This window comes from Dreissena polymorpha, chromosome 15, assembly GCF_020536995.1.
Source record: "Dreissena polymorpha isolate Duluth1 chromosome 15, UMN_Dpol_1.0, whole genome shotgun sequence".
Classification (NCBI taxonomy): domain Eukaryota; kingdom Metazoa; phylum Mollusca; class Bivalvia; order Myida; family Dreissenidae; genus Dreissena; species Dreissena polymorpha.
In genome coordinates this window covers 13,403,199-13,429,527 of record NC_068369.1, presented here as the reverse complement: position 1 = coordinate 13,429,527, position 26,329 = coordinate 13,403,199, and the positions used below count along the sequence as shown (strand labels likewise).

General features: G+C 35.1%; 1 protein-coding gene across 9 annotated transcripts in view; it reads right to left on the bottom strand.

The window, feature by feature from the left end:
- The window catches only part of LOC127859293 (irregular chiasm C-roughest protein-like), a 305,644-nt gene extending 284,739 nt beyond the window's left edge, over positions 1–20,905 (bottom strand). For all 9 annotated transcript variants that reach the window (XM_052396541.1, XM_052396544.1, XM_052396545.1 and 6 more), the window contains exon 1: positions 20,745–20,905. The gene's annotated coding sequence lies outside the window, so the exon portion shown is untranslated. The remainder of the gene's footprint in view (positions 1–20,744) is intronic.
- Positions 20,906–26,329: the final 5,424 nt, after the last annotated feature.

The following is a 26,329-nucleotide window of genomic DNA, read 5'->3' as shown; positions in this document are numbered from 1 at the left end:
GGAAATATATTTGAATACACTATTAAATACCCTCAAATAAAAAAAGATAACTCGTGTAGAATAATCTTCTTGTGCGTAACATTTTACGCCACCTCGAGTCCCTAACACATAAGCACATAATCTTTTAATCAATCAATCAATTTTAAACACTTGTATGACAATTACAAAAGTAGCATTATTCACGCTTATTCAGTTTGTGTGACCGTTATCGGTTTGTACTTTCCGCAATTATGTTAATTTTACGGATGAAAGTTCGGTGCAACTGCATCATAATAAAAGAACGTCTTACAGGAAAATTGGCCAAACAACCCCCATACTCCCCTAACCAAAGCATCCTCTAAAGCTGCATGTGTGGGGTGGCATTAGTCGTAGGGGGCAAACCAAAATAGTCATATTTGAAGGAATAATGGAGAGCGAGTTCTTCACGGAAGCAATCCTAAAAGACACTGCCTTACCCTTCATCCGGCACAGATACCCCGATGGGCACCGGTTCCAACAGGATAACGATCCGAAACACAAGTCGAAACTAGCCAGGGAGTTCATGTCCGCCCACGGGATAAATCATTGGAATATATGGCCATCTGGTAAGTTATTGAGTTTTTATATTTTAATGAATCAGTATAGTAAAAAATCATTATAATATATAAAACATATTTGACATTATTGAATGAGCATCCACTAATTACACATGTCATTTTACTATTTACAGAAAGTCCTGACCTAAACCCCATAGAGATGGTATGGGCGCATATGAAGCGGGAAGTAGCCAATGATCAGCCAACAAACAAAGAGGAACTAACAAACACCATCACGAAGTTCTGAATACGGAGCTTTGTAATCGCTACATAGATCATGTGTTCAAGGTAGCTCCCGTGTGTGGTGGCAATGCAGGGAAAGCCTACAGAAAAGGGAAGAAGCTTTCGGAACTTTGTCCAGAAAATGGAATGTGAGGACATCAAAGACAAACTGAAATCGTTGTGAACAAATAGTAGATTGTGAACAAATAGTAGAATGCTACTGTAATACTTATTGCTTTAAGTATTGGTTAAATGTTCTGTAATATTTAGTGATTATACGTATAATATATACAATAAAATTATTGAACATACCATGTTGTTTGTTATAACCAATATGCATACATTTATTATAGGAATAAGGATCGAACACTTGAAACATTTTATGTTTTATTTCCTTCTAACAAATATTAAAATTGTAATGGTGTTTACCAAAGTGTTAATAAATGTGTCATAATACAGTATAAATAGTGACCAATACATATGTACATTTAATACAAAGTCAACTGCGTATATCCTGAGTAAACCGATGTATTTTACAAACGCATAATAAATGTGTCATAATACAGCATCAATAGTAACCAATACATATGTACATTTATGAACAAAGTCCAAAGTACATATATCCTGAGTTAATCAAGATCACACAATGCAGTCTGCCAGTTATATTTGCATGTTGTAGTAAATTGAAGGAGTCATCAGCGCCTCATTTCCGAAGAACATGTGGGGTTGTGGTTCACTGGAGTTGTTTGTGGGCACGTGACTTGGTGCAGGACTTGATTCCCTCCTCTTTTCCTTCCGGCGCAGAGCCTCGTTTCCCTTGCACACCACTGAGTCCTGCCAAGATCGTTCACTCGCCACTTCCGGGTGAAAGGCAGTTACATACTGCTTAATGACTGACTTCCGGCGCGGGCTCAATGCAAGCTTGTTCTGGTGCCGGCCACCATTCCAACTCATAATATGTCGCATGTTGCTGCTTCCATACAGCTCCCGAAACCGCCGCTGCGTCAGACGTGCAGCAAAGTTGCCAGAACCTCTCGCCTCCTTGTGAATATCCCGCAATATCTCGTCAGGAACTGCAAGTGTCTCTGGTATAGGCGTCGCCACAGTTGCATTCGATGTAGCTTTGACGTTCCGGGATGTTGACTGGCCCAAAACAAGCGTGTCCAGGCGTACCTAGTGGGTCCTTAGTATTTCCAGCATCTTGGCCTGGTTACGGCACACGTTTTTTAGCAATTTCCTCATGCGTTCCTACTCTTTTATTAAATAGTTCGCAGTTGACTGAAGCGCGTTGATCTGAGCGTTGATCTGCCACACTGGATATCCTCTGACATTTCGGAACATGAAGTCGTTCCCCCGTGCAGGCGTTGTGTGGATATCCTGCCCTGCAGAAGACGCACTTGCCGATGCCTCAGTTGCGACAGTGGACACCATAGGCATCACCGGATCTGATACCTCTTCCGTTGACACAACTGTGGATGACAGTGGCTCAGTCGTCACAATGTTCGTTGGGGGCGCGGTCGCTGGAGTAGCTGTAGTGGCTTCCAAAGGGACGACATCCAGTTCTGTCTCCACAAAAGATGTCAGGGGCACTGTCGCAACGTTGGCTGACGTTGACTCTTGAGCATAGAAGCGTGGTGTGGTGGCCTGCACTACCGTTGCCTTTCGCTTTCCGGATTTGGTCTGTAATAAACAATATATATTTTTGTACACTATAAGTTGAACTAGCACATATGAAGTTCTACAATGCTTTCATGCATTTATCAGCAGAAGTACATGTATTTCCGAAATAATGATGTTCAGAAAATGTATGGAATGTGTATTTTATCACCATTTATTATTTGGGTTACTTTGTCGCAAATATTTAAATGTACAACTTAATCTCTGTTTGCACCCGCGGAAAAATACATAATCATACATATAGGTATTTGTGCACAAGACTGCACCAGTAGGTTACAACAATGGAACAACAATAACATTGTAATGTGTTAATTACTTTGTTCACAGCCTTTGTTCTTTTTTCTACTGCAGGTCGCGGAGGAAGTTCCGGTGAACTCTGCTTCAGGCGCTGGTGCATCTCCTTTTCTGTACCAGCAGCAATAATGACTGCTTCGGCATACTCAGTTGATTTGACGCTCCATTGCACAACCTACAGGGACCCAATCTTTATCTGCAAAATTAAAGAAAAACTGATATTGATAGCATGTGCGAAATTTCCTATTAGTAACTCATTAATACGAATTATATAATACCTTTACTAACATTATTAAAGGGATGGTCAACCAGACTGCTATTTGTCACAAAAAATACAGGTTCTAAAATACCATATTTTTACAATTATTAGTTTATATTGATTAAAATATCACGACTGATATATAACATTACTTGAAAAATGTTTTCATATTTTCAGTATATTCTGTAATAAAATTTTACTGAGTTTGTCTAACTGGTAATTTGGAGAGTTCTGTTGTTGTCTGTATATTTTGTGAAACTACAAGGATTGCTTCTATAAGGTTTAAAATATAACTCTCATTGTATGAGCATGGATGGCCAAACGTGAGACTTTTTACTCCAGGACTCCAGGGGTCAGTGGTTCAAGCCCTGTTAAAGGTTACACTTTTTTCTTTTTTTTAAATTTTAATCTAGTTTTTTACTGGAGATTTTTAGATCCAATGTTTAAATTTATCAATATAAAGCATTTAATGACGGTATTTTAGAACTTTTCTTTTTAACGTGATATATAGCAATCTGGTTGACCATCACTTTAATACCACTAGACAAAATGCGCCCCGATTTCATCTTATTCTAGCTTATTTTACACGTATATGAACACTTTAATAAAGCATGCTTTTACGTTTTATAATCCTGATATCGTTTACCACCTGTGGTGTATGGTCTCTGTTGTAACAACTGTCATGTTAGTTACCATCTGGTCAAGGTCTTATCTTAGCGACACACATTGCCATGGGCTAATATAACATCCAGATTAGCAAAAAATAGATGCCCATATGTAGGCTGAATAATATGACATAAAAAAAATAAAATAAATGAATTAATTATATTAGCCCTAAACAATATACTCTTAAGTTTTATTATAGACTTATTAAATGGTGCGACGATAACAAAATAGTCAAACTTTCAATTTGGTTACAATAAAGGAAAACATACTATTTACTGCATCTTCATTCTCAGTAGCATTACCAATAAAGTCTTAATAGCATTGTTAATAAAGTATTAAATTCAGGTGAAAAATTATACTGGTCATGTACGTAATTCCGGCCACTTTTGGGACTATTTAAGAAAAATCTTTAGTGTTAGGCAACTGGTTGAAACTAAACTTCACATATATAATCCTGGGTTCAAAACTCACCTAGCATGAAAATTTAAATAGAATTAGATCGGTGAATGTTACTTAATGAACAGAAAATGATGACATGTAAACTATCCATTTTCGTAGGTTAAATGTACCTAAAAAATCGGCCACTTTTCGGTTTGATCTGCAGATAAAATTACAAAGCAATATCTTTTGACAAATGTCCTCAATTTCAGAGTATTAATCAATGTTTATACTATTAATATTTTTGACTTGAAATTTAAAATAAATGCGAAATTATTATACCATTTACTCCCCCTACCTATTTTAATAAATATAAACAATGGGGAAACTGCTATTTCATTTAAAAATATTTGTTTTTAATGTGGTTAATAAATTTTTTCAAACATAGCTAAAAAAGTAAACACATTTTGTTTGAAAAGTTGACTTCAGTGTTGATTATTAGTAAACGCTTATATATAATATTTCAACATGTAATCTAGCAATATTCTTATAAAGGGAGGTAATTCATATATTAAAAATTTATATTTAGCTTCTAATTTGTATGTTTTGAATATAAGTTTTTGTACAATAAATTGGTAAAACTTGGATTAAAGTTTATTAGATAAAATAAAAATAATTTTATCAAATATATTTGTTTCTTATATGATTATAATTGTTGCAACATATGATGTCAGCACTTTCCCCATGAGCCAAATATTTCCTGCTATATTTGTGACATTTTAACACAAAAGTTTACGGTGATATGGTTCTTACATTTGCAAAATATTGCGAGTGGGGATGGTTTTCATGTTGATTTTTCTAAATAAAAACAAAATATGTGCGTAAAGATCATGAAAATGATTTTACACAGGTGGCCGATTTTTTACGTACAGGCCGGAATTACGTACATGACCAGTATTGTGTTTGTATACATTATGATAAATGCTATGAGAGCATGAATTGCCCTCTTCTGTGGCAAATTGTAAACAGCACGTGTACAGTGAAATAAATAATTCACCAAGATAAATTAAAGAGCAACAAATGAGTTAAAGTGATTAAAAAATCCGACTTTTATGAAATCCGAAGGACAATCATCAAACAAATCGAAACCCTTTCCTAGCCAACTAGATATTCTATTAAAAAAAACACTCAAAATTACAATTTATTCTATTGTTAAAATTCCGTTTTTCATTTAATCAACAGGACAATCATCAAACAAATTGGAACTCTTTTATGGACAATTATCTATTTTATTCAATCAGACCTAGTGTCAAAAACTTGTGAATAGCGGATAAAAGACCCGTGAAATTAATGAAGGTGGTCGAAAATTGTGCAAACTGTAAAAATTGCATAACAATTGAAAGATACTTGGCCTGTGATTAAAGAAGGTGGAATTCGGTAATATATGTCATGTGAAGAACCCGTATCTAATCGATACCAACGAGCATGTTATTCGGTTGTAATTAGGTTAAAAGTGGAATTCGGTGTTTCCATGTTACACAACCATACATATCTAGATATCATTAAAATTCCAACATATAATGCATGTAGCTCTCACAAAATGTCAAGTATCATCCCATAGATTAAAAAAAGAAGAGGTCGATATAGTAATATTTCACGACAACATAAAATGTAAATTTTGCAATCTTAATGTTATAGAAAACGAGCATTATTTTTGCTAGCATGTCCTATTTACAGATATATAAGACTAATCTTTTGAAAACCATATTTTCAATGATGGCCAATCTTAAATAAATTGGACATTTTGATGAGAACCCAAAATATATTAATATATGAGTTGCGTTCTGAGAAAACTGGGCTTAATGCATGTGCTTAAAGTGTCCTCCCAGATTAGCCGGTGAAGTCCGCACAGGCTAATCAGGGACGATACTTTCAGCCTAAATTGGATTTTTGCTGAGAAGAGACTTCATTTAAACGAAAAATGTCATAAAAGCGGAAAGTTTTGTCTCTGATTAGCCTGTGTGGACTGCACAGGCTAATCTTGGAGGACACTTTACGCACATGCATTATGCCCTGTTTTCTCAGAATGTGACTCATATAATTATGCTAATATACGAATCACGAACCTTCTAAAAATGATATATTGAAAGTAAATGGTTAACACATAACTAGTGCAGTTAATTAGTGTATCGAAGGCAAAGATAATCCTATTTAAAATAGTCGTTATTTCTTACAAATACCAACATGGTCAGTCTCTCATTAATGTTATAAGCGGCCAACTTAACGAGTTTCATTCAATCTGCTAGTCCGACGTGGTTACATTATTATTTCACGATAAAGATCGCCATGTTGCAATAGCTTTTTATTTAGGTCTCTACCGAAAGTGCTTGCTACAGAAAATTTGAACCCAGCGTGAGCCCTATTGATTAGAGACGAGACTACCATTTCAGATACGTTTACCCTTAGTAAGCTCTTCCTTACTTTTCATGATTTACCGATTTAAGCTGGGAATGTGTGAATTGTGAATATCATTAAAATATCAGCATACAATATGTTAGGCGTGTTTCACAAATTTAAGTTCTGATCGAAGTGTTTCATTTTATTACACCAGTTATGTTCTTCATTAATCGATATACTGTGTAGCTTTTGTAATTCTATTCTACACTTAACTGTTCGATTTGTCAAATCATTAATCCGTTAGCAGAAAGTCATTCAACGTTCATGACGAATTACGGGGAAATAATAATTTAAAAAAAAACTTACCTCTTCGTCAGTCCGGATGTATCCTTTACTTCTAACTTGTCGTTTTGAATCACACATATACTGAACTAAGAAGTGAGACTCCTGATTACAAGTAGTTTTCCTATTCGGATGGGCCATTTTACAAACACAAACACACAATAGATAGTAAGTACAGTCCAATCTTTCAATGTTACAACACAGAAAAACACCTTAAGTATTTAGATCGAATGATTTTGCAACTATCCAAAGGGATTTCAGATTTGAATGATGCAACATACAGATGATGGACATTATTTACACGCAGACGCAAGAACACTTCTAGGGTGACTTGAGTGACAAATATACTGCATATTGTTACTTCCGAGACCGGAATATGTATGGGGCCTATTTGCCTCCTTGCATGACACACTGTGGACACACGGCATCTGGCAAGTGGGATCTATACTCGCAAGAACAATATACATGTGTACGGGTGTCAAGTCTATATGGAGCTACCTTGTATTGTTATTCTTTACAATTGTGTCAGACAATGATTTCTTTGTACTTATTTTGGTGTTGTTTTACTGTACAGTGCATATTTAAAATCCAAATTTTGATAGCATTCTACCGTAAATACCCCTTATCTCTCCTTATAACTATTAACTATGTGTTGTTGTTAAATTATCGGTAGGCACAATAATTTACTAAAATGTACTTTGTCATATTGCCCTTTTTGTATATGTTGAATAATTGGGTGAAAATAAAAGTTCTGTTCTGTATCAGTCACAGAATCGTGCATTAATAATTCATTATAACAAAAGTTTTACGATTAAAAAACACATTTAAAGGGATATACAGGATATTTGCTTGTTTCGATTTTATTTCAAGGGTGATAAAAAAATCAGTATTATGACGAGTTGCAAAACACGAGTGATCACTGTTAAAATAAAATCGGTAATCTACCCAAACCAACATATTTCATTTTACACAGTTTTACAAATATGAACACTGATAATCATTTAATCCATTTAATATTAGCCAATACGGCCATGCGCAATGATACATGTATCTATATATTCGAAAGATAAATACATGTTTGTATACTTAAAATCTACTGCGAGATTAAATAGTTAAGGTCACGGTGTAACGCCGCGGATCGTCACCGCGGACCACGGTGGACAAATGCCTGCTGTGTTTTTACAAATATGAACACTGATAATCATTTAATCCATTTAATATTAGCCAATACGGCCATGCGCAATGATACATGTATCTATATATTCGAAAGATAAATACATGTTTGTATACTTAAAATCTTCTGCAATTAAATAGTTAAGGTCACAGTGTAAAGCCGCGGATCGTCGCCGCGGACCACGGTGGACAAATGCCTGCTGTGTTTTTTGCCGAAGAAAATTACGTCCGCGATGGCTTGACACGACGATCATCACGGATCGGTGAAACTCCGACATCCGTGGCGATTCCTCCCAAAAACGCATTCGCGGTGACACCGCAGAAAATGAATAATTTCTAAGAGCTGTACTGTATGTGGCAGAATGTCTGTGGAATATGTCATAGAAGGTCAATAGATTATGTGACATAAGGTCTATGTACTATGTGACAGAAGGTATGTGGACTATTGACAAAGGGTATTTGGACTATTTGACAGAATGTATGTGGGCTATGTGACATAATGTATGTGGACTATGTGACAGAATTTATGTGGACTTTGTGACAAAAGGATTTTGGACTATGTGAATGATTGTTTGTGGACTATTTGACATAAGGTCTGTGGACAATGTGACTGAATGTATGATGACTATGTGACAGAATGTATGTGGGCTATGTGACATAATGTATGTGGACTATGTGACAGAATGTATGTTAACTGTGTGACAGAAGATATGTGGACTATGTAACAGAAGTTACATGGACTATGTGACAGAAGGAGTGTTGGCTATGTGACATAATGTATGTGGACTTAGTGACAGAAAGTATGTGGACTATGTGACAGAAGGTATGTTGATTATGTGACATAAGTTACATGGTCTATGTGACAGAAGGTATGTTTACTATGTGACAGAAAGAATGTGGACTATGTGACAGAAGGCATGTGGGCTATGTGACAGAAGGTATGTGGGCTATGTGACAGAAGGTATGTAAAGTATTTGACATAAGTGGACAATGTGACAGAAAGAATGTCAATTTTGTGACAGAATGTCTGTGGACTAATTTACATAAGTTATGTGGACTATGTTACATAAGTTATGTGGAGTATGTGACAGAAGATATGTGGACTATGTGACAGAAGTTATGTGGACTTTGTGACAGAAGGTATGTGAACTATGTAACAGAATATATGATGACTATGTAACAGATTGTATGTAGACAATGTGACACAAGGTATTTAAACTATGTAATAGCAGGAATGTTGACTATGTTACAAAACTTCTATAGACTATTGGACATAAAATATGGCATGTGTGACAAAATGTATGTTGACTATGTGACAGAAGGAATGTTGACATAAGTTTATTGATCATGAGACAGAAATTTATTATGAGACATAATGTATGTGGACTATGTGACAGAATTTGTGTGGACTATGTGACAGAATTTATGTGGACTATGTGACAAAAGGTATGTGAACTTTGTGACAGAAAGGTATGTGGACAATAAAACAAAATATATGATGATTATGTAACAGATGGCATGTAGACAATGTGACACAAGGTATGTGGGCTATGTGACAGCGTTATGTTGACTATGTAAAAAAAGTCTGTGGACTATTGGACAGAAAGTATGGAATGTGTGACAAAAAATATGTTGACTATGTGACAGAAAGTATGTGGACTATGTGACAAAAGGTATGTCGACTATGTGACATACGTTTATTGATTATGAGACAGAAACTCATTATGTGACAGAATTTATGTTGACTATGTGACAGAATTTATGTGGACTATGTGACAAAATGTATGAGGACTATGTGACAGAATGTCCGTGGACTATGAGACATAAGGTTTGAGGACTATATGACAGGTATGTTGACTATGTTACAGAGGGTTTATAGACAATGAGACAGAAGGTTTATGGAATATTTGAGAAACGGTATGTTGACAATGTGACAGAATGTCTGTGGAGCATATGAAAGAAGGTCTGTTTACTATGTGACAAGTCTAGGGACTATGTGACAGAATGTTTGTAGACTAAGGGGACAGATGGCCTGTGGACTATGTGACAGAATGTACTGTGAAACCATTATTATTCGTCAGACATTAATTTTTGTCTTTTTCGTCCTTCGACCGATGGACGAATTCAAGATCCTAACAAACAATCATGTCCCATATTTGAAACAAATAAGACTGAATTACCGTAGGCATGAGGCATTTAAATCCAGCGTAATCCATGCATATACACAGGGCTCGAAATTAACACTCGCACACTCGCAAAATGCGAGAAAAAAAGATTGCAAGGTAAGTTATAAGCCACTAGTATTAAGCCACTAGTATTTTTTGCAAGTAAAATAGTGAAAAAAAAACGAGTTATATTGCTAAATGCATTCGACGGCGTGAACGCTAAACCGTAGGTCAATTTTTTGAACGTCCAAATACCGATATGCGGAAGCACGCACCTTGTTTGTAGACTGGAATACTTATAGTACAGATACCCGGATGGTATTGATACAAAGAACATGAAACAGTCGACTATTCACACTCATCCGCATCATTACATCGCCGAATGTTTAAAAGAGTGAAAGGTTGAAATCAGATGCGGCGTTGCGCCGGTCTATTGGATATTTATACACGTTCAGCCTCGTTCTGGAGTTCTGCGAGTCACTTGACTTTGCGCTCTTATCAATTTTGGCCTATTGTGCAAAGGGTCTATTACATTTATTGCCTGCAAATTGATATCATGCTGTTAACAGAGAACCAATGATCCTTTGGAATCTCTGCAAAACTCTTAAGACAACTGCAGAACAACAAAGAATACCAATAGAGCATAAAGAGTGTGTCTTAAAGCACAGGTCGAGATGTGTGTGACTGTTTATCCTCATATTTACATTATAGAGATACCTTAAACAAAATAACAATATGTCTTTTTTTTCACAATTGGATGCTGCTCTGGCAACCATATTTAGAATTTTGGTTGCCTTGCTAAAGAATAACAAGCTTATAACCACGTACATGTTGTGATATGTGTATCAATACTTTATCTATTTTCTTTAAATTATTGAGAAACAGACATTTAATGCAGCATTAAGCCCTGTTTTCCCTGAAAGCAGCCAAAATGTACAAATTTCAATGATAAACTTACCAATGTCGTCGCACAAAAACATCTGCTATGTTTTTTTCAAAATTGTACTATATATCTTATAAGCAGAATTAATTTAAATGCATGAAGATAATGAATGTCATAATATGCAAACATTTGATTCAGAGCATATATTGGTTGTTCTTCAGCCAAAGATCAATTAATATACATGTACATTAATAGATCTTTGCTTAGCCATATAAGGAAAACTTCCCAGCCCCCTGGCCGCCATGTTTTTCAACCAACCTGAACTATTTTCGAACTCATCCAAGATATCATTGGGACAAATCTTCTGACCAAGTTTCATGAACATTGGACTGTTGTTAAACACCAACCAATCATCATCAGAAAGAACAACAACACCAACAATGTTTTATTCAAAATTTTACTCTATATCTTATGAGCAAAATTAATATTAATGCATGAGGATAATGAATGTCGTAATGTGCATACATTTGATTCAAAGCGTATATTGGTTGTAGTAAAGCCATTGGACAAGAACAATAAATGTGGCCTCAAGAGTGTTAACAAGGTTTTACTAAAGCAATATTTGAAAAAATAACATAAACAGTTTTTTCTCCTTTAAGTAATTTTCTGCGAAATTAATATAACTACATTAAACTTCGAGAATACTTAACTAGAGTGTAAACAAGGTTTTACTATAGCCATATAAGAAATAATGCCCCGCCCCCTGGTGGCCATGTTTTTCAACTAACCCAAACCATTTTCAAACTTGTCCAAGATATAATTAGGATGAATCTTCTAACAAAGTTTCATGAAGATCGAACAATAAATGTGGCCTCTAGAGTGTTAACAAGGTTTTACAAAAGCCATATTAATAGCCATATAAGGAAAAATGCCTCGCCCGCTGGTGGCCATGTTTTTCAAGCAACTGGAACCATTTTCATTCATGTCCAAGATATAATTGGGACAAATCTTATGACCAAGTTTCATGATGATCGGACAATAAATGTGGCTTCTATAGGGTGTTAACAAGTTTTACTATAGCTATATTAGGAAAAATGCCCCTCCACCTTGGCGGCCATGTTTTTCAACCAACAGGAACCATTTTCAAACTCATCCAAGATATCATTGGGACAATCTTCTGACCATCTTTCATGAAGATCGAACAATAAATGTGGCCTCTTAAGTGTTAACATTAGGTTTTACTAAAGCAATATATAGCCATATAAGAAAAAATGCCCCGCCCCCTGGTGGCCATGTTTTTAAAGCAACCCAAACCATTTTCAAACTTGTCCAAGATATCATTGGGACAAATCTTCAGACCAAGTTTCTAATGATTGGAACATAAATGTGGCCTCTAGCATACATGCCAGAATTTTTTAGGTCAAAAGCGGGACATTCCATAAAAATTGTCGGGACATTCGACCAAAAAGCAGGACACCTAAACGAACCATCATTCCACCTTTACTGTAGTCAGTATAGTACTACTAAAACTCTTGATACTTTTATTCAAAACATAAAACATCTGATATGAAGCATGAAATCTAAAACATAACAATAACAGTTTTATTAAATAAGACAATAGCAAACAATGAAGATAATATTCATCTTTTTAAAGTACAAAATCTGGAACATTACGACAGTAATAGTCAATTACTTTCAATGGCGAACATTAACGCAGGGGAGGCTATCCAGTACACTAAAAGTACGGGTTACAGTAAACTATCTACCGAACAGTTACATCAGCTTGACACGGAATGCGCGGCCGTACACATTTCCGAGGTAGGTTTTTGGTGGAAGCAAACCGTTTTTGTTTTCATTTTAACTGCCAACAACGCATTGAACTAAAAATTGAATGTAAAAGACTAATTAATGACGTAGAGTTAATTTTGCAAAACAATTGTTTTGTAAACCGTTTCAAACAAAGACAAAAACAAACACATTTTCAACATTTATTTCATTTTAATACAACTATCGAGAGCAATAAGCGACCACTATCTTGAAGACCACCATGGTGTGAATGCCTGATAAAATCAATAATTAGCCGATAAATCACTGATAAGGTGTCATAAACAACACTGGTACACACGAGAAGCAGAATCGGATTGTAAATTGGGGGCAATAAAGGGATTAGCGGTGGTAAGTGTTAGCGAAACAGAGCTTGAATAGCGAATTTTATTGGGAACCTATAGACCTTACATCGTTTTTTACGAATGTCGGGACAAATCGTCTCATATCGGGACGCCGGGACAAAGGGCCCAAAAGCGGGACTGTCCCGCCAAGATCGGGACGTCTGGCATGTATGCCTCTAGAGTGTTAACAAGGTTTAACTATAGCCATATAAGAAAAAATGCCCCGCCTCCTGGCGGCCATGTTTTTCAACCAACTGGCATCATTTTCAAATTTGTCCAAGATATTATCCGGATAAATCTTCTGACTAAGTTTCATTAGGATTGGACAATAAATATGGCCTGTAGAGTGTTAACAAGGTTTTACTATAGCCATATATAGCTTTATAAATGACCCGCCCGTTGGCAGCCATGTTTTTCAAGCAAACATAACCATTTTCAAACTCATCCAGGATATCATTGAGACCAATCTTCTGACCAAATTTCATGAAGATTAGACAATAAATGTGGCCTCTAGAGTGTTAACAAGGTTTTACCATAGCCATTTAAGGAAAAATGCGCCGCCCCCTGGCGGCCATGTTTTTCAACCAACTGGCATCATTCTCTAACTCATCTAACATATTATTGGGATGAATCTTCTTATCAAGTTTCATGAAGATCGGACATTAAATGTGGCCTCAAGAGTGTAAACAAGGTTTTACTATACCATATAAGGAAAAATGCCCCGCCCCTTGGCAGGCATGTTTTTCAAGCAAACGTAACCATTTTCAAACTTATCCAAGATATCATTAAGACCAATCTTCTGACCAAATTTCATGAAGATTGGACAATAAATGTGGCCTCTAGAGTGTTCACAAGGTTTTGCTATAGCAATATATAGCCACATAAGGAAAAATGCCCCACCCCTTGGCAGCCACGTTTTTCAAGAAAATGTTACCATTTTTGAACTCATCCAAGAAATCATACAGACCAATCTTCTGACCAAATTTCATGAAGATTGGACAATAAATGTGGCCTCTAGAGTGTTAACAAGGTTTTACTATAGCCATATTAGGAGAACTTTCCCGTTTCCTGGCGGCCATGTTTTATCACCGATCTGGACCATTTTTTAAATTGTCCTAGATATCAATGAAACCAATGTTTTGACCAAGTTTCATGATGATTGGGCAAAAATTGTGACTTCTAGAGTGTTCACAAGGTTTCTCTATAGCCATTTAAAGAATACTGCCCCGCCCCCTGGCGGCCATGTTTTTCAAAGGACCGGAACTATTTTTGAACTCAACCAACATATCACTTAGAAAAACATTTTGACAACGTTACATGAAGATTGGGCATCAAATGTGACTTCTACAGTGTTCACAAGGTTTTTCTTTTTTTTGACCTAGTGACCTAGTTTTTGACCCAGCATGACCCAGTTTTGAACTCGATCGAGATATCATAGGGAAAAATCTTCTGACCAAGTTTCATGAAGATCGAACATTAAATGTGGCCTCTAGAGTGTTTACGAACAAATGTGGACGATGGACGGACAGACGACGGACAAAGACCGGTCACAAAAGCTCACCTGAGCAATCAGGTGAGCTAATAACCGGTTAACCTATTATTGTAACCAGTTTTATATTAAATGGTGAACTGAACAACCTAAACATGTTTAAGTATACTTTAAAGAATGTCCTATTTATTTATCCTGGGTAAAAGCATATTGGTAAGAAGTTCTAAGAACTAAACAAACTAACAAATAAATAAATTCTACAATTATGTCTATGCTAATAACCCTCACTTCCCACATTTGGCAACTAAAATTTTCGCAAGTAAAACAATGCAACAGTGCCAATTATCAAAACTTATCCCCTGTTTGTACCCTCATAACTGGTTTATTAGTTAACTACTCTGTTTATTGACATGTTATTGCTGCCCTTGGCTGGGGTGCAATGCTGTTCTAAGTAGGCGCCATTATTAGTTGGAAGTATGTCTGCCGCATAGTTCGTCGAGACACAATACACGATAAACGTGAACAAAGTCTAATATTCTGATTTCTATGCATTTTATTTCTGCTTATTAACACAACAACGTTTTCATAATGTTTGTCAAATACAAGATACATGCAAAGCCCGCAACGGGCCCAGCCCGCGAAAGTAAGCAATAATACGTCTGCTATCTTCGACTGCTTGAGTATAAGACCCTTTTATTAATATAGATATAAACAACGAAAGCTTTGATAATTGTTATATGTACAATTCTGATTGGCTGTGTAAAGTCATGTGTCTATGCAACGGACACATAATGAATAAATACGGAATTGACCGAAGATTGATTCATAAGGTAAGCAAATATTCGTGCAAGTTTTTGATTGACGTTTTATAACCCGATGGCTACAGAAACGTTGATCCAGGTGGCCGCCTATCCAAGACCGCATGAAGTCTTGTACAAATTTCGACTATCATATTAATCCAACAATGCCCAAAATGTGCTTTTTTTTGTGTTATGTTACATGTCGTGCACAAAAATTAAATTTTATTTTTTCCTGTAAAAAAATCATTATTACATAAAAGTTTCAGGTTAACCACAAAAAATGTAACTGGTTAACTGATCATTTAAGTAGGTTCCATCCCTTATATTGCATTATTGCAAAAACACAGTTTATTGCAATATTGATGTCTTATTCAAACTTCACATAACAGTTTGTTGACTAGGAACACAGCATGAAATTTATATAACTCACACGCATCCAATACATTGGAATATTAGGAAGTCATGTGGTACTAATGACCACAGCAGATTGGACGATATAAAGAGCTATAGGTATATAATAATGAAAGATATCAAATGTCTATATATAGCATGTACTTTTACTTACATCAAGTACCAAGGTGCACATATGACAATGCTGAATGTTTTGTTATAGTATCCAAAATTCAATCAATGGCACTGTTGGCACAATTTTCCTCCACTTTTGATATCCTCCAAAATAAAGGATTACTGTCATTACATTTTAAAGTGAAACTCTAAATATTTCATTCATGCCTCATTGATTACGTACAATCATAAAGAAGCTGTATTCCACTATGTCACAGGAAGTGAATATTATGACAACAAAGACATTTAAAAGAAGGGACTCATGGTAACCCTTTGATAATTATGATCATTTCAATACAGGGGTCTGTGAACAACCAGGTGCATGCAAGCTAGGTTTCATATCAGATTTTTTTTGTCCCCAGTCTTTTTTGTAAATGGGTTTAAATGAGACAACTGACACACAAAATATGGAAAACCACCTTTTCAGTTTTGGAGGGTTGAAAGGGCCTCTATAGGCTATAGAGTCCCTTTCATCCCTCCAAAACTAAAAAGGTGGTTTTCCATAGTATAGCATTGAATTTTATAGCTTGGTTGTGGTATTTATTTCAAATTTAGTATCAATTTTGGTTTTAATACTCCATATAAGGCAGGTGTTTATTGATGAAGAGAAATGATAATTACAAGTATAATAAAGTGCAAAATAAAATCTTTGCTCAAAAAAGAAATAATCAAATTAAGGGGTTATGAATACCTTACTATTTATGGGGTTGGGGGTTGTGCTAGCATATGATAAGAGAGATCTTGTTTATTTTAACAATGAAATACAAAGACTAAGGAATAGCTGCAAATGTTCACAATGCACCAATAATTTTACAAAACAGTGATATGATATTAACAGTAAAAATTGCAAGCTTAATATCTGAAAACAATGAAAGACTCCGCATATATATTTGCCGGTATTCATTTTAATTAAAGGGTTTAATGTTCACAGTGTGGTAAAATGTCACTTTTCTAAACAATTGTCATAGATCCTAAAACAAACAAAATTACACTCTTGATTACGATAAATGTTTTTAAAATTTGGATAATTAATTTTTAGTCTTCATACAAAATGGGAAATTAATCAAGCGTTAGGAATGCTTTTTGTTGATAATACCTTTAGTACAGTAGCCTTAGTGATCAAATACCCATGTAATAAAAAAACGATTGACAGAATTTCTGAACTAATGCAAACAATGCAACGACAAACAATTAACATTCAAGCAATTATTTAATTCCTTTGAAAACCATGTCAAATGTGTTTCTGTACATGTTTAACCACGCAAAGCCTGTAGTTCCGTTCACACGACAATAGCATTCACTACTTGCGTGATTGGCCTATTTCCGGTGATGTCACATCAAAGGGAGAGTACTCCTTTGGCATTGGCTTTAAACGTGTTGTGTCCCAGTGTGTGTACACTTGTGGGGGTCGTCTGCTTCATTTTACAATTTATGTGGAAATTTCTTTAAGAGGACCAATAGAATGTTATAATGTATGAACTAAGGATAAAGTTGGATTACTTTAGATAAAGTACGATGTAGAAATGAAATAAAACATGTTTATTTTCCTCATTTTTTGTTGCTTTTGTATTTGCGTGTGCGTGTGGCGTAATCATGAGAATCTTGTTCATATTGTAAACAAAATCACGGTAATTCAGGTTTTGCACAGACCTTGAAAAGTGCTTGAAAATCAAGGTTTATCTTGAAAAGTGCTTAAAAACGATCTGGAGTGCTTAAAAGTGCTTATTTTCAACCATAGCCTTGAAAAGTGCTTAAACAGTGCTTGAATTTGGCTGGAAAAGTGCTTGATAAAAATATTTAATTTCCGTGAGTCGGAAGTCGTAGTTTTTTTCACGATTTATGACGGTTTCGATCTGTTCATACGGGCAGGTACTGGATTGGTACGGGTTGGTACGGGTTTTAGAACGTAAGGGAGGCAACTACTACTAATCTTCCGCCAATTGGTCTACTTCGGTTTTTGTTGTACGCATTATGCCATTACGGTGCTGACAAGTTGAAATATGCCAGCGAATAAGTGCATTTTTCAGAAAGGGTGGCTTCTGAAGTACCCTTGAGTTGTTGTCAATGCAGATTCTTAAGTCAAAGCATCTTGTAAAGAACGCAGAACAGGTATTGAGATTGACAGTATGGGGGAATTGGCGTTGAAAAGCCACCTAAAATGCAGTTTGTCTGTTAAGCAAATTCATTCGGTTAACCCAATTCATTCAGACATACTGCAAAAGACAAAAGACAAACAAGTTGCACTTGACTGATTGTCAAATAAATGAGATGATACTGTGAAGAAACTGCAATCTGTTTACATGAGTGCAGACTCTAAGTCTGAACATACACAGTACACTATTGCATCTATAACAGATTTTACATATACATGTGTACCTGCTGTAGAAAATTACTTAATAAGTGTAATTTTTACAAGCCTCAATTAATACATGGCATTTCATATTGCCGTTGCGAGATTCTGTACATTTGTAGTTTTCTATTTTTACTTCAGAATTAATTTGTATCAGATGCATAATTGTCTTTAACATTTTGTAGCTGCTATATTATACCACTGGAATATCTGTTATGAACACTTAGATTACATAATGATATTCAATACAAATAACAGGTTTTTTTGGAATGTGTAATGCCTTGGTCAATAACTATATCATAATGAAATATCTTACTTTTGTTTAAACAGTTGTTACTGTAGCAGGGTATAGTGCAGACTGTTGAAATTCACATAGAATGTTAGGAAAGAAGAGACCAATTTAGAGAAAATATTGTCAGTATTGGCCACAGAATAATATACAGTTTTCAGTAGGTCGGACTAAAAAAGTGCTTGAATTTGGAATTTTTCCCTTGAAAAGTGCTTAAAAAGTGCTTGAATTTAATTGGAGAAAATCTGTATGAACCCTGTAATTGGTCTCCATCTATAATAGCTAGGCCACAATTCAATACTACAATAAAATTGGCTGGTCAATATTAAAAGTCAGTGAGGTACGGTGATAGCCTGCAAGCTTTTGCTTCCCAAGAATCTCAATGACGGCAATATTGGTTATTCCACCTTTTTACTTGCTGTTGTAATAAGTTTAGACTATTAACAACTACATAGATCTGTTGGTAACCGTATTTAATAACTTTTTTGGAAAATACGAAAAATCATATCATGATAAGAAACCTTTAAGAAATAAACATGAGCACATTGAACAAAATTTTCATTGATAAACTCACAAAAACAATGTACTGAGATCACCCATTGAATTAACACAATCATGGGTGTTACGAACCAAATGTTACATATTTTGATACAAGGCATCAACACAATCCAGGTTTTACAAATTATTTTTAAATCAACCATAAAAAAGTCCAACATGTAAATCAATTAATCCATAATATAAAGAAAACAATGCATAAATCATATAATAGCAGTATGTGCATTTTACAGTTTACACATGATTATGTACTAAGCAATAATTGGCAGACCTGGCATGGAATTTGCACACTGCATTAGCTTTCATAAATCTTGCTTCAACATGAGTTGTGAACATTATTTTAAACAATTGCATGATGAAAATCAACATTTAAACAAGAGCTGTGTTTGTGAAACACAATGTCCCCTACTGTGCCGCATATATTTGACTTTTGACCTTGAAATGACCTTTGACCTTGAAGGATGACCTTGACCTTTCACATCTCAAAATGTGCAGCTCCATGAGATACACATGCATATCAAGTTGCTATCTTCAATATTGCAAAAGTTATAAGACCAAGGTTAAAGTTTAAGAACAGACACACACACACAATGACACACACATACAATGACAGACAGTCACAGGCCAAAAACAATATACCCCCGATCATTCGATCCGGGGGCTTAAAAATGGGCAAAAGCCAAAAGGCACACAGTGTGTTTCATATCTAGTGCATTCTATGAACCCATAGTTATTTTGTTCTTGGTGTGGCAGGAGTTTGGGTTATCATTTCCAAACTGAGGAAAGGCACTCCAATTAATGAGACTTGTTCACAGTTTAGCAAAATGACAATTTTCAGACAAATTGTTAAAGATTGAAAAAAAGATTTTTGGCATTCTGTTTAAACTAGCGAAAGAACTGTTAACAATCTATAAAAGAACTGTTAACAATCTATAAAAGAACTGTTAACAACCTATAAAAGAACTGTTAACAATCTATAAAAAGAACTGTTAACAACCTATAAAAGAACTGTTAACAATCTATAAAAGAACTGTTAACAATCTATAAAAGAACTGTTAACAATCTATACGCAGAAAAATGTTAAAAATATCTGTTCATTTGTGGAAAGACAATAATGGAAATTGGACAATAATCAAGCCTTTTTAAAGCTTTCCATAAAAAAATTGAGCAAAAGCTTGTATCACCAACCTAGAGTTTACTATACTACTGTATCTTTTTTAAAAATCTTGTATAAAAATGGGTCTACTTTCACATTTCGGAAGTCTCAGTGGGACAACCCTTCCCTAAAATTTGGGAAGTTACCCCCCCCCCCCCTGGGTGTCGGCTTTCGCTTCAGAGATCTGCTGTTCGAACCCCATGGAAGGCACTCTTAAAAAAAAATCCCTCGTAATATTTATTATTTAAAACTATTCTTTATACTACAGTTTTGTAAGTAGATATAAATTCCTTTGAAGACGTTTTATAAATATTAAAAATGCATGCACATTAAGAAACTTACCTTGATCTATATATGGCGGGATTGTACATTACTTCCAAAAATATCTGGAAAAAGATATAACACGTCGTTTGTCAAGAACCTTGTAAATAAATAATTATCAAACACAACTAAGCGTTTTTAGGCTTTTGTTGACAGTCTTCCGCACGTGGATTTTACAGCACGCTTGGTTGAGATTTTAATCGATCAGAATTACAATACACTGACTATGTTTCACGTCGTCCCGCGCAATTTCTCAAAGATATACAATGCAGCTACACGTTGAGAACATTGTAATTTTAAAAACGACTACATTAAATTTTGATACTGAAATTGTTAGTTTGTGTTACATAATAACGATCAATTTCTATATAAAACTGGCCACATGACAGCTTCGTTACCTTTATTTCTACCGTAGTTTCACATGTTGCACGGGACAGAAACATTAAAATATTGCGGAAACAACTATTGGCCATATTAATGGTGTGAACAGATGAACATCAAGTTGCATAGACTTGCTCACGTATTTTTTAATGCTATTAACTTTATTTTCCAACAAAACTTGACCTCTAATACGTATAAATTATTTTTATCAAGAAATGGTGTCGAATAAACAAACTGCATTCATCCGAATTCGAACCTGGGACGTTTTGGAGTACACTCTAATTATGAGAATGTTATTTTTCGCCAATTCGGGACCACACATTTTTATTTAATCAATAAAGCAACATATTTACGCTCTTAATGTCAACAACTGATAGTATTTCGTGATATGACAGAAATCAACTTTTAAACAATTACTAAAGGATAAGCTTAGCATTTTACGCAACCGGCGTTAATGCTAAACTCGAGTTACGGGAGAGGGCTACATCCGGTCAAGTGGGCCACCCGTTACACGGGGACACGGGCGCACGTGCGACTCGCGTAGTGGACATTTTGTGGCCTTCTATTCCGCACGTGTCCGCGTCCGAAATGAGCGCATTTTTTGTCTGGCTTAAGCTAACTACCTCGTATGAGCAGGAAATTATTTTTGGATTATATAAGTGTAAATAAAATACTTCGTATTTAATTGCAGCAAAACCATGTTGGCGTTTATAAATAGAAGTAAATACTATTTTAATTGATTTTTTTTCTGCAATTTGAGAATATTCCCATTTTACAGAAATTTCGTCGCAATCACTGAAACCTATACAAACAAGGTATAGGTCCCTGGTCGCAATCACTGTTCAGTTGGCCTTAATTGTCGCAATCACTGTTCAGTTGGCCTTAATTGTCGCAATCACTGTTCAGTTGGCCTTAATTGTCGCAATCACTGTTCAGTTGGCCTTAATTGTCGCAATCACTGTTCAGTTGGCCTTAATTGTCGCAATCACTGTTCAGTTGGCCTTAATTGTGATAAATGCTGACGCCGTGGGTTTGCTTGTAATACATGGTAATTTCTGATACCCATTTATGATTAACTAAATTAGAATGAGTATTCTGTTGACAAAATGGATATAGTTTTGTACAACTATAACAAAAATAATTGTGGATGGCAACTGCATTTGCAATACTATTAGAGTTAATAATATACGTGATAAGAAGTTGTCTAATACGAGCATGAAACAGCATATAACAAGAGCTTTTTCATAGAAAGCAGCAGTATCCATACAAATGTCTAATTTCATTAATATAGTTTAAGTACTTTTAGATGGTCGCTTAGCGACCGTATAAGGTGGTTAGTCTAAAATTCAGGTCGATACGGCTTAGCTACTAGGAGCCCAATACCCGCTTACTACGCGTATCCGCGCGAGAAAGAGTTGTATAATTTATGCAAGAGGTTTGAGTTCTCCAATTATATTCATTCACGAATGGAAACATGATATTAATATCGTGTTAAATGCAATAGTTTCAAACGGTGCTTTTATAGAAAATAATCAATAAACAATGATCGCATTGTACGTGTCGCGGAGGAGATTGTTTATGAATGGATAAAATAGTTCACTTTCTGCAGCGTCTTCATGACGTAGTATTTTTGCCATTCATAATATGAGGCTATTAATAGATGTGCCTGTCGATAAACAAAGAAAAGTCCACGGCCGATATCAACGCAATAGGTTACGCTCTCACATACACCTAAATGACGTAGTACAGGTCATAAATTGAGGCTATTAATATATTCGGGAAAAAGTTAACGCTTATTTATAAGACGTTGAACATAAGTTCAACAATACCTTCAGCGATACGAAAGACAAAAACAAAAAAAATGTTTCATAATCGCTTAACCCGAATATAAGAAACAATTTATAATAATAATACGAATGACCTGTTTCGTAACCTCGTTCATGCTGGAAAACGTTCTTTGGTTCTCAACAAATAGCGGCGATCTTTAGTATTTGCGGGTGCTAGCAACGCAATAGTAGAAGGTTAGTAGAAGGTTTAGCTTGTTTATATTTATATGAGTTCACCAATTACTACAGGCATACTATAGGCAACCTCGTTAATGCTTTATAATCGCTAAAACCGAAAACAACTAAATATATTATATTAAATAAATTTATAACAATTAATATCTTTTAAAAATGTAGTCGGCGTATACGCTGACTTTGAAATAAAGTTTGCAATTTAATTTTCTAAATAAATAAATAAATACAATTAAACAAAAGTTAAACTATTGTGTTGTGTTTTTCACTTGTAAGTTGCATATTCACCGCATGAAATGTGTGTTAGCATTGTCAAACCACACATTAGTGTGAGTAGATAAAAAAATATACTACGGGAAAGCACTTCATATGTGTCCTCGTATGCCCTGTTATGAGTATCTTTCTTCACTATCGAAATATATCGTATGTTGATATTTGATTTAAACGCAGTTTTCTTTCGACACATTTAAATCACACGTCAATAGCGCCGTCATGCGAAAATGGGTCTTATGCGTTTCGGCAAGCGTTTGTTAAACCCAACATGTGCTTTTGCGCAGTCAGGCCATAGGCGATGCTGTTCGCTATAAAATCACTCAATATGTTATTATTCTCCTTACTAGAAGGAGAGATAGCTGAGTCGGCTATTTATATGATGGGCCCATATGGAATAAGACCCATTTTCGCATCACGAGGGTCATTACAAATCTCATTGCGAATTGAAAATGCCACATTTAAGAACAATGCGTTTTCATACAAAATTGAATTTAAAATAGCAAACTTGTTAATAATGGCAGCCTATCCACACATTAAGGAATGATTTCCAGACGTGCTGACCAAGTACGGCAAACATTGTGGTATGATAATTAAACGATTTTCTCTTATCGTGACACTATACTATTTCGCTTATGATTGTTTTCTCATCTTGGAGGCGAAAGTGAAAATCTGCGAGATGGATTGTAACGCGTAATTGTATCAGGGCCACAATTTGTGTCGTTTGAGCATACAGGGAGTAGTCCAGAATTCCTTACACTGAACAGTGCTACATCCTTTGAATTGAGCACAAACGCAGTGATGTAGCAAAAAGTCAGAGGTTGTATCTCGAATCAGCTTATTAAATATTCGAAAATATTCATGCGTGTCGGTTGGCGTTATGTAAAAGTCACTTAGATGAAAACTGAGTAAAACAGCTATGCCTAAAAGCGCATTAGTGCTCTATACCTATGTTTATGTCAGCGTTGTTGACACCGTGTGAACTGCTCGGGTAACAAGTAAAGCATGAACAGCAATGTTTACCTATATATTCCTCCATATACAAGATACGAAGATTATTGTATGCTTTGAATTTGTATATGGTGTCAAAAATCAAAAGTTTTGTACACGGAACTTTCATTATGAATTTATATTCTTGGTGAGATAGTTATTTGATATTAGAAAGCACATTCCTTTAATATGATGCTGACTGCATATTTTCTTTATATTAAGTTCTCATTACCATTTTCATCATACTTTCTATGCTTTCATAACGTCCAAAAAGCATGTTGTTTTTATTTTGTCTAAGTTATTTCTATGAAATAATAAGGATGATAAAAAGTGCACACAAAACTCGACCCGTGCGTTATGACACACACTTTATAAAGTTGAATGGCGTGTGTTCATTTCAAACTTGCGATTGATTTTGAAAAATGAAATGCGTGTTAAATTATGCAATAGCGAACATCTTCAGTGCCTTCAGCGCTTTGATTAGTTATCGCATAATCCACATTTTATTTGCCAGTTTTCCCCTTTCTGTTACCAAACAAGCCGCACTTGTTGTCTGACGATCGTTAAAAAGATAACAACATTACCAAAACGAGGAGACAAAATAATCTTGCATCAACCTTACGGAACACAAAATGTTGAGGTATTCAAGCATAAAAAATAACTTTTGAAAGTCGTGTCAAATACAATAGTTACATATTAGTATATGAAACATTGAATAACATATGCCTTGAATATAGGCAGGATATCATATCATTTTCAAGTAATGAACTGCATAACCTGCGACCTTCCTTTATATAGTTTGCTTGGCAAAATCAATTAAATAATTGGAAACTAAATACAAACAGTATCTTCATCAAGTTCAATTTATCTAGTTTTGGTTTTTGATATTGGTGCTTTTACTGTTGTTATTCTATCTATCCTAAACAATTCCATTTGTCGATGCATACAATGTGTACTTACCGGTAACTCATTTTAATTTGCTTTATTGTTAAATATGACTGACAATTTTTGATATTCCTTTATAATTCTCTTTATGTTTAATTAAATTGTATCATTAAAAATTGCATTGTATTATAAAGATTCAATGCACAATATTGAACACTTAGTTTATTTCCTATCAATAAATGTAGTCAATTGATCACTGTACATGTACATATTTTATCGAGAAGAACATATACATAAAGATTGAATGAAACGTTACAGTGTACAAACTATAGTATAAAATTCGATTGAAAGTGAAGTACAATTTAGGTGGATAATTTACTCTAATTGTGCGGTAATCGGAATACATGTATATATGGGCCGTGCACTGAGAAAAGGGGGTTTAGTGCATGCGCGTAAAGTGTCGTCCCAGATTAACCTGTGCAGTCCTCACTGGCTACTCAGGGACGAAACTTTACGCCTAAACTGGATTTTTGCTAAGAAGAAACTTTATAGAAACAAAAAATATATAAGCGGAAAGTGTAGTCCGCACAGGCTAATCAGGGACGACACTTTCCGCCTTAATTGGATTTTTACTAAGAAGAGACTTCATTTAAACGAATAATGTCATTAAAGTGGAAAGTGTCGTTCCTGATTATCCTGTGCGAACTGCACAGGATAATATTGGATGACATTTTAAGCACAAGCATTATGCCCAGTTTTCCCAGAACGAGGCTCATATGATAACCGATATAAGGTACGTTACACAATTTCTCAGTTATTTCCAGCATCCGTTTACAAGTATACTTTGTTTGGATTTCCACGAAATCAGGAACATTACCAGATAGTATTAAAACATTGTGCATATGTTTGAGCTTATTTTTAGTATATTTTTGTCATTTTCTTAACACATGTTCAAGTGTCATTTTTTTACAGAACACTTAGTTTATTTCCTTACAACAAATGTAGTTAATTGATCGCAGTTAATATTTTATCGAGAAGTACATTTAAATAAAGATTGACTGC